Source organism: Cherax quadricarinatus, chromosome 60, assembly GCF_038502225.1.
Source record: "Cherax quadricarinatus isolate ZL_2023a chromosome 60, ASM3850222v1, whole genome shotgun sequence".
NCBI lineage: Eukaryota > Metazoa > Arthropoda > Malacostraca > Decapoda > Parastacidae > Cherax > Cherax quadricarinatus.
Genome location: NC_091351.1, coordinates 14764087 through 14774657, shown reverse-complemented (window position 1 = coordinate 14774657; position 10571 = coordinate 14764087).

Here is a 10571-nt window from a genome sequence, read left to right as displayed (position 1 = left end):
ACGCTGTCACTCCCGTTGTCCGAATAGTTCTGTTGTTGATGCACCACAGCCTTCACCTCGTCTTCTACCACCTTTCCAGGAACAGCCACCTCCTCAGGCGGTGACAAGGACTTCAGAACCTCGGCTAATTCCTCCTCAATTTCCAACACTTCCTCCTGTACTTTTTGCTCAACCCGATCCACTGGAAGTGTCTCTGGGCCAGGTAACTGGTCAAGGGCCTCACCCTCTCCCCCAGCCTAATGCGCCTCATCCACTATCTCACTCCATAGACGACCACGCCCTCCTTCACGTCGTTGATCATCACCTGGTTCCCCCGGTGTAGAAGCGGATGTCTCCGCCCCTGGGCCAGGAGCTCGTTGCCGCTTCCCACACTCCGCCGCTATGTGATCATATTCCCCACATAGTCGGCATGTACGCCTTTGCCCGGCGTATGACACCATGACCTGTGTCCTGAATTCCTTTAGGTACACGTAAGACGGTATGGGGTGTCGCAATGTCATTTTCAGGTTAAAAGTGCCCTCTGGCAGACCTGTGTAGGCACCCGTCACCCACTTACCATGCTGGGCCAAATGAACAGTTCCGTATTCCTCAAAAACTTTTCTGATATCTGTCTCATCAGCCTCAAAGGGCACATTACGCAGTTTAATCCATGTATAATGTCTGGATACATCGATCATCCTCACACGCACAGCTGGTGTTGCATCAAGACTTACGTCCTGAAAACGGTTGACCAACGACTCATAAACCGTTGCTGAGAGCAGTTTCACAAAAAATCTACGTGCTCCGTTCAATGCTACTCCGTACAACTCTCCATCCTGAATGCCATACGTGTCTCTGATGATTTTAGGTAGTAATACCTGGGCTGAAGCTGGCGTTATTGCCCCACTGAGAAGTTCAACGCCGACAGTGTTAATCCTGCGTCTATAACTGAACGCCATGTTGACTAATGGTAGTTCTCCTGGGCTGACGACAGAGGCGTGACAAGCACCACCTCACTCTACTGCAGTCAGGGAACTGAAGTGCGTTTGCGCAGGAGGTCTACACGGCCCTAGAGCGATGCAGACAATCCAAAAGGGTTCTATCAGGTATACAGAAGTAAGATTAGAGACAAGATAGGCCCACTTAAGAGAAACTCTGGTCAGATCACTGACAGTGATAGGGATATGTGTGAAATTTTCAATTCTTACTTCCTCTCAGTCTTTACTCAGGAAGATACTAGCGAAATTTCAGAAATAATAAATTATGCAGAACAGAATGGTAATAAACTATGTACGATTGCAGTAACTAGTGACATGGTCCTCAGACAAATAGAGAAATTAAAATCTAACAAATTCCTAGGCCCTGATGAATTGTTTGCAAGGATTTTAAAGGAATGCAAAGAGGAACTTAGCATACCTTTGGCTAATCTTTTTAACATATCACTACACACTGGCATAGTGCCTGATAAGTGGAAAATGGCAAATGTAATACCTATTTACAAGGCAGGTGATAGGTCCTTAGCTTCGAACTATAGACCAATAAGCCTTACCTCCATAGTGGGAAAATTTATGGAATCAGTAATTGCTGAGGCAATTCGTAGCCATCTTGATAGGAATAAATTGTTAAATGAATCTCAACACAGTATTACTAAGGGGCGATCCTGTATTACGAATTTACTAACTTTTTCGCTAAGGTGTTTGAGGAGGTACATCATGGTAATGAATATGATGGTAGGTAAGACACATAGGCAACAGTTAGGCAACTTAATTCCGAAACGTTTCGCCTACACAGTAGGCTTCTTCAGTCGAATACAGAAAGTAGGCAGGAACAGTAGAGATGTGAAGACGATGTAATCAGTCCATCACCCTTGAAGTCGTAGAATTTGAGGTTGTCAGTCCCTCGGCCTGGAGAAGTTCAGTTCCATAGTCAGGAACTATCTGAAGATCAAGCGACAGTGCGGAGACTTAAATACTGTCGGAAGGAGAGGTGCAGAGTAGTAGTAGTAGTAGTGAGAGTGTAGCCACTGAGAGGTCAGGTCCCTCTCAGATCCAACAGTTCTCACTTGAAAGGGTTGTCAAAGGCGTTTTCTGCACCAAGAGGCCATGTGTTGCAGTGTCTGACAAGATGAACATCAAAATGGTATACAATACCGACAGGTTGGTAGGTAAGACACATAGGCAACAGTTAGGCAACTGTCGACTGAAGAAGCCTACTGTGTAGGCGAAACGTTTCGGAATAAAGTTGCCTAACTGTTGCCTATGTGTCTTACCTACCAACCTGTCGGTATTGTATACCATTTTGATGTTCATCTTGTCAGACACTGCAACACATGGCCTCTTGGTACAGAAAACGCCTTTGACAACCCTTTCAAGTGAGAACTGTTGGATCTGAGAGGGACCTGACCTCTCAGTGGCTACACTCTCACTACTACTACTACTACTCTGCACCTCTCCTTCCGACAGTATTTAAGTCTCCGCACTGTCGCTTGATCTTCAGATAGTTCCTGACTATGGAACTGAACTTCTCCAGGCCGAGGGACTGACAACCTCAAATTCTACGACTTCAAGGGTGATGGACTGATTACATCGTCTTCACATCTCTACTGTTCCTGCCTACTTTCTGTATTCGACTGAAGAAGCCTACTGTGTAGGCGAAACGTTTCGGAATAAAGTTGCCTAACTGTTGCCTATGTGTCTTACCTACCAACCTGTCGGTATTGTATACCATTTTGATGTTCATCTTGTCAGACACTGCAACACATGGCCTCTTGGTACAGAAAACGCCTTTGACAACCCTTTCAAGTGAGAACTGTTGGATCTGAGAGGGACCTGACCTCTCAGTGGCTACACTCTCACTACTACTACTACTACTCTGCACCTCTCCTTCCGACAGTATTTAAGTCTCCGCACGGTCGCTTGATCTTCAGATAGTTCCTGACTATGGAACTGAACTTCTCCAGGCCGAGGGACTGACAACCTCAAATTCTACGACTTCAAGGGTGATGGACTGATTACATCGTCTTCACATCTCTACTGTTCCTGCCTACTTTCTGTATTCGACTGAAGAAGCCTACTGTGTAGGCAAAACGTTTCGGAATAAAGTTGCCTAACTGTTGCCTATGTGTCTTACCTACCAACCTGTCGGTATTGTATACCATTTTGATGTTCATCTTGTCAGACACTGCAACACATGGCCTCTTGGTACAGAAAACGCCTTTGACAACCCTTTCAAGTGAGAACTATTGGATCTGAGAGGGACCTGACCTCTCAGTGGCTACACTCTCACTGCTACTACTACTACTCTGCACCTCTCCTTCCGACAGTATTTAAGTCTCCGCACTGTCGCTTGATCTTCAGATAGTTCCTGACTATGGAACTGAACTTCTCCAGGCCGAGGGACTGACATCCTCAGATTCTACGACTTCAAGGGTGATGGACTGATTACATCGTCTTCACATCTCTACTGTTCCTGCCTACTTTCTGTATTCGACTGAAGAAGCCTACTGTGTAGGCGAAACGTTTCGGAATAAAGTTGCCTAACTGTTGCCTATGTGTCTTACCTACCAACCTGTCGGTATTGTATACCATTTTGATGTTCATAATGAATATGATATTGTGTATATGGACTTCAGTAAGGCTTTCGATAGAGTTCCACATCAGAGACTTTTGAGGAAACTTAAGGCACACGGAATAGGAGGAGGATTTTTTTCCTGGGTAGAGGCGTGGCTGACAAATAGGCAGCAGAAAGTTTGTATAAATGGGGAGAAATCAGAATGGGGGCACGTCACAAGCGGTGTTCCACAGGGGTCAGTGTTGGGCCCTTTGTTGTTCGCAAATTACATAAATGATATAGATGAGGGAATAAATAGCGACATAAGCAAATTTGCTGATGACACCAAAATAGGCCGTCCAATTCATTCTATTGAGGACACTAGAGCAATCCAGGATGATTTGAATACTGATGCAATGGTCGGAGAAGTGGCACATAAAGTTTAATATAGACAAATGCAAAGTGCTAAATGTTGGACAGGACAATAACCATGCTACTTATAAACTGAATAGTGTAGATCTTAATACTACTAATTGTGAAAAGGATTTAGGGGTTCTGGTTAGCAGTAATCTAAAACCAAGACAACAGTGCATAAGTGTTCGCAATAAAGCTAACAGAATTCTTGGCTTCATAACTAGAAGTATAAAGAAGTATAATAGAAGTCCTCAGGTTGTTCTCCAACTCTATATATCCTTGGTTAGGCCTCATTTAGATTATGCTGCTCAGTTCTGGTCACCATATTACAGAATGGATATAAATGCTCTGGAAAACGTACAGAGGAGGATGACAAAGTTGATCCCACGTATGAGAAATCTTCCCTATGAGGATAGAATGAGGGCCCTGAATCTGCACTCTCTAGAAAGGCGTAGAATTAGGGGGGATGTGATCGAGGTGTATAAATGGAAAACAGGAATAAATAAAGGGAATGAAAATAGCATGCTGAAAATATCCAGCCAAGATAAGACTCGCAGCAATGGCTTCAAGTTGGAAAAGTTCAGATTCAGGAAGGATATAGGAAAGTTCTGGTTTGGTAATAGAGTTGTGGATGAGCGAAACAAACTCCCGAGTGCTGTCATAGATGCTAAGACGTTGTGTAGTTTTAAAAATAGGTTGGATAAATACATGAGTGTGTGTGGGTGGGTGTGAGTTGGACCTGACTAGCTTGGGCTACAAGGTTTGGTGCCGTGCTCCTTCCTTAAGAGGAAGTGACCTGACTAGGTGGTCATTGTTCTCGGCCGGGATGGGGGGGAGGTGGCATGGACCTGCTTCGCTTGGGTCAGTAGGCCTGTTGCAGTGTTCCTTCTTTCTCATGTTCTTATGTTCATACTGCCTGCAGCTTCCCGTCATCTGAAACAACTGAAGCCATCTCTGCATTTCTAGGGGCGACAAAAACCATTGATGGATACCAATCCACCTCCCATTAATCCTTCACACCGTAACCTTCTACACAGCGCCTTTCTTCGCAGCGTTCCAATCCTCTGCTCCTTACTAATTTCCCGCTGCCTCCGAAAGTAGACTTCATTATCCCCACTAGTCCATAGACACCTACAGCTTCATGTTACTAATATACTTCTATTCGCAAATCATGACTTACAGTGGAATATTTGTGGCCTCAGGTGTTGCTTGTACAGTTTTTTTTCTGTTTGTGTCTGGTTACTCTTTTTGATTATAATAATAATAATTATGACCGGCTACAAGAACCAAAATTGCACTCTGCTGTTATCCGTCCCGTCTCGGAATATATCATATCGAATTCATCGGATCCTTTTCCCGATGGGATTTTTAATGAAAGTACACTTCTTGTGCGCAACGGTATACTACATTCTCAGAACTTTGTTCATACTACGCTGCATTGTATTTCAGCACTCATCTGCTTGAACAAGCGGTATACAGTCTTCTCTTTGTATATTTCTCCTCTTATTACGTGATTTTAATGTTTATATAAATGGATTAAAAGTTAGCGTATGAGAGGTTTTTACAAAGTACAAGTGACGAAAGGAGGGAGGAGTATAAGGAGAGAAAAAGAGAGGTTAAAAGAGTGGTGAAGCAATGTGAAAAGAGAGCAAATGAGAGCGTGGGTGAGATGTTATCAACAAATTTTTTTGAAAATAAGAAAAAGTTTTGGAGTGAGATTAATAAACTAAGAAAGTCTAGGGAAAGAATGGATTTATTACTTAAAAATAGGAGAGAAGAGCTATTAAATGGAGAGTTAGAGGAATTGTTAAATGTTGATGAAGATAGGGAAGCTGTGATTTAGTGTATAGGGCAAGGAGGAATAACATCTTGTAGGAGTGAGGAAGAACCAGTTGTGAGTGCGGGGGAAGTTCGTGGGGCAGTAGGTAAAATGAAAGGGGGTAAGGCAGCCGGGATTGATGGGATAAAGATAGAAATGTTAAAGCAGGTGGGGGTATAGTTTAGGAGTAGTTAGCGTTTTTATTTAATAAATGTATGGAAGAAGGTAAGGTACCTAGGGACTGGCAGAGAGCATGCATAGTTCCTTTGTATAAAGGCAAAGGGGACAAAAAAGAGCGTAAAAATTATAGGGGAATAAGTCTGTTGAGTGTGCCTGGTAAAGTGTATGATAGAGTTATTATAGATAGAATTATGAGTAAGACAGAGAGTAGGATAGCAGATGAACAAGGAGGCTTTAGGAAAGGTAGAGGGTGTGTAGACCAAGTGTTTATAGTGAAACATATAGGTGAACAGTATTTAGATAAGTGTAAAGAGGGTTTTGTGGCATTTATTGATTTGGAAAAGGCATATGATAGGGTGGATAGGGGGTAATGTGACAAATGTTGCAAATGTATGGAATAATAGGTAGGTTACTGAAAGCAGTGAAAAGGTTTTACGAGGATAATGAGTATGTAGACAAGAGGGAGATTATTTCCCAGTAAAAGTAGGCCTTAGACAGGTATGTGTGATTACTTCATGGTTGTTCAATATATTTATAGATGGAGTTGTAAGAGAAATGAATGCTCGGGTATTGGCAAGAGGTGAGGGGTTAAAAGATGAAGAATCTAACAAAAAGTGGGAGTTGTCACAGTTGCTCTTTGCTGATGACACTGTGCTTTTGGGAGATTTTGAAGAGAGGTTGCAGAGGTTGGTTAATGAGTTTGGTAGGGTATGTAAAAGAAGGAAATTAAAAGAATATAGGAAGAGTAAGGTGATGAGGATAAAAAATTAGGTAACGAAAGATTGGATATCAGATTGGAGGGAGAGCGTATGGAGGAGGTGAATGTGTTCAGATTTTTGGGAGTGGACGTGTCAGCAGATGGGTCTATGAAGGATGAGGTGAATCATAGAACTGACGACGGGAAATAGGTGAGTGGTGCACTGAGGAGTCTGTGGAGACAAAAAAACTTTATCCACGAGAGCAAAGAGGGGAATGTATGAGAGTATAGTTATACCAACGCTCTTGTATGGGTGTGAGGCATGGGTTGTGAATGTTGCAACAAGGAGAAGGCTGGAGGCAGTGGAGATGTCGTGTCTGAGGGCAATGTTTGGCTTGAATATAATTCAGAGAATCCGTAGTTTGTAGACAAGGAGGAGGTGTGGGATTTCCAAAAATATTATCAAGAGGGCTGAGGAAGGGTTATTGAGATGGTTTGGACATGTATAGAGGATGGAAAGAAATGGATTCACTTCGATAGTGCATAAATCTGTAGTGGAGGGAAGGCAAGGTAGGGGTCGCCCTAGGAAAGGTTGGAGTGAGGGGGTAAAAGAGGTTTAGTGTGCGAGGGACTTGGACTTCCAGCAAGCTATTAGGACTTGACGTGCTGTTGGAGTGTATGCAAGGTAACATTTATGAAGGGATTCAGGGAAACCGGCAGGCCAGACTTGATTCCTGGAGATGGGAAGTACAGTGCTGGCACTCTGAAGGAGGGGTGTTAATGTTGCAGTTTTGTAACTGTAGTGTAAGCATGCCTCTGGCAAGACAGTGATGAAGTGAATGATGAAAGTTTTTTCTTTTTCAGGCCACTGCTTTGGTTGGAATCGGCCGATGTGTTTAACAATAAATATAAAATAAATGGTTTTGAATAATCTGGGGACAATAGTATGGGAACAGCGCATAAGAGATGCTTAACATGGTTAATTACCTCTAGAGATATAGCAAAATTTAGATTTATGATTGGTAAGAGAGGTTAGAGAGGGCTACCGTATTCTCTGGAAGGGTTTCACTGTGACTCTTTTCTGTCAGTTAGAGGTTCATTCATTTCTCTTCTCCATGTTTTAAATACGGATACTCCCAATCATTTTAACCCTCGCACTCAAACTCTCTTTGCATAGATCTCTCTCCAACTGCACTCGACTTTACCTGGTCTGTGCTCCCAGATTTCCATGACAGTGATCATTTTCCTATCCTACTTCCCATTCATATTCTCACCCTCCTCGTGGCCTACGTTGGCAGTTTGAACGGGCGAATTGGGCTCTTTACTCAAGTCAAACCGTTTTTAGTGAGCTATTACAACTATTTTTGACGTCTGTTTTGACCGATGTTCTAAATACAGTCCCTCGAGTAGGCATTCTCAGAAATGCATGTCTTGGTGGTCTCCTACTTGTGCTCGTGCAGTGCGTCTGAAATGTGCTGCGTAAGGCCGTTATCGTTACAAAAGGACCACAGAGCGACTCCTTCATTTTAAGCAGGTGAGGGCGGTTGCCCGGCGTACAGTCCGCGAAGCAAAACGCACTTGTTAGCGGGATTTTTCTATCCCTTCACGTTCACGTTTTTAGGGTTGCCGGTGTTAGTACTGCAAACCCTATTTGAAGTTCTTCTTCTTCTTCTTGATTCGCCGGTACTTTCCCGACCCGGGCCTTTTCCAAGAGGTGGCCCGGCCTTCGCTCCCTTTCTGGGGAGTATCTCAGACTAATGTCTGCCATGGGAGGAGGTGTACCTCCTCAGCTTTAGGACTAACTGTTCCACGGCCTAGCCACATTCCCAGCCCTCACGGGGCTCGTAGGGAGAAGCTAGGCCTCTCTGGTCTGCCATCCCCGCCCCAAGGGGGCTAATGGGAATGACAGTCTTGTGAGCTGCAAGCTCGGGCTCAGGCACCTACCCTACCCTAGAAGAGAGGGGCATGGTGTCGATGATGCTATTGAAGTTGTCCGTATCTCTCAGGGGCTCTATCTATGCCCCTTGTTTCTTTCCTCCAATTCTGCTAGAGTTACCGCCTTTAGACTGTTCTTCTAGCAGAGAAGTCTTATAATGTGCCTTTTACGCTTCTAGAACTTAAAGTCAATACTTTTCGCTTGCCGATCGTCAGCAGCTGGACTTGACAGCATTCGTATTAGTATGCTTCAGCATTTACGTTCGTGAGCTCTCGTAATCCTCTTATATCCCATGCACGGGGGGTTTTCCGGTGCATGGGAACAGTGGTGTATGACCCTGGTAGGTTTAGAGCTTAGTTTTGTTTATAATAATAATCCCTTTCCATGGAAAACAGTTGTTCTGCCTTTTCGTAAACCAGGTACTTCTGGCCATGATGCCTCACACTATCGACCCATTGCTCTTAATAGTGCAGTTTGCAAGTTTCTGGAACGTCTAGTAAATAGACGTTTAGTGTGGTATTTAGAGACACACAACAGTCTCTCCACTAGTCAACTTGGCTTTCGTAAGGGCCACTCAACTGTTAACGCCGTACTCTGCTTAGATACCAATGTTCGTAATGCCTTTGCTAGTAATCACTCAGTTATCGTAGTCTATTTTTGATCTTGAAAAAGCATATGACACTACTTGGAGATGTAACATCTTGGCCCAAGCTCATTCTTTGTCCCTCCTAGGCAATTTGCCACTTTCTCTTAAAAACTTCTTATCTGAGAGAAACTTCCATGTTCAGGTTAATAATTTGCTTTCCCTGGACATTTTCCAAGCTGAGGGTGTCTCTCAGGCATGTGTACTTAGCACCACACTTTTTCTCCTTGCTATAAATGATCAGGCCTCTGTTCTTCCATGTAATATTTGGTCATCACTTTATGCTAATGACTTTGCTATAGCTTGTGAAGGCGCTGACTGCCGCCTAGTAACAATCTCACTCTAGAATGCTGTCAACCAAGTTTCCCATTGGGCCACTACTCATGGGTTTAAATTTGGTGTTAAAATGCACCAAATTACTTTCACCAGACGTTCTGTTGTTTCTGATACTACATTGTACTTGTATGGTTCCCGTATCCCTGAACGTGATACGGTCAGATTTCTTGGACTTCTGTTTGATCGTCGGCTGTCCTGGAAACTTCACATTACCTCCTTGAAAGCAGCCTGCCATAGCCGGCTGAACCTCCTTAAAACCCTCGCTCATCTTTCTGGGGGGGGGGAGGAGAATCGACGAACTCTCCTTCGACTTCATTCGGCTCTAATCTTATCGAAACTAGATTATGGCGACCAGATATATTCTTGATCCCATTCATCATCATGAATTACGATTGTGTCTAGATGCTTTTCGTTCCTCTCCTGTCGAGAGCCTATATGCAGAAGCGAATGTTGCATCATTTACACGATCGGCGTGATGCCTGTTGTCTCCGATATTTTGTCCGCTGTCATGACCTTCACTATCCTCTACATACAGGATGGTAACGGAAGTTAGTAGAGGTCCATTAATAACAAAAAAAAAGGCACCATACCGTGACAGGAACAACACACAAATAACCCGCACATAAAAGAGAGGAGCTTACGACGACGTTTCGGTCCGACTTGGACCATTTACAAGGTGACTTTGTAAATGGTCCAAGTCGGACCGAAACGTCGTTGTAAGCCTCTCTCTTCTATGTGCGGGTTATTTGTGTAGATTGTGGTTGTCTCCCCTGTTTACTCCGTCTCTTTTTTCTTCGTATTCACTCTGTCTTGATTATACTTCCTTTAGCACTCCTCACCGTCCTTACTAACTCTCTCTCAGTTACATCTTTCACCGTCACTAGTCTCTGATCAAGCATAAGAACGTAAGAAAGAAGGAACACTGCAGCAGGCCTACTGGCCCATACAACGCAGGTCTATGTCACCTCCTGGCTTAGACCAATGACGCACCTAGTCAGGTCACATTCACTTAAGGAAG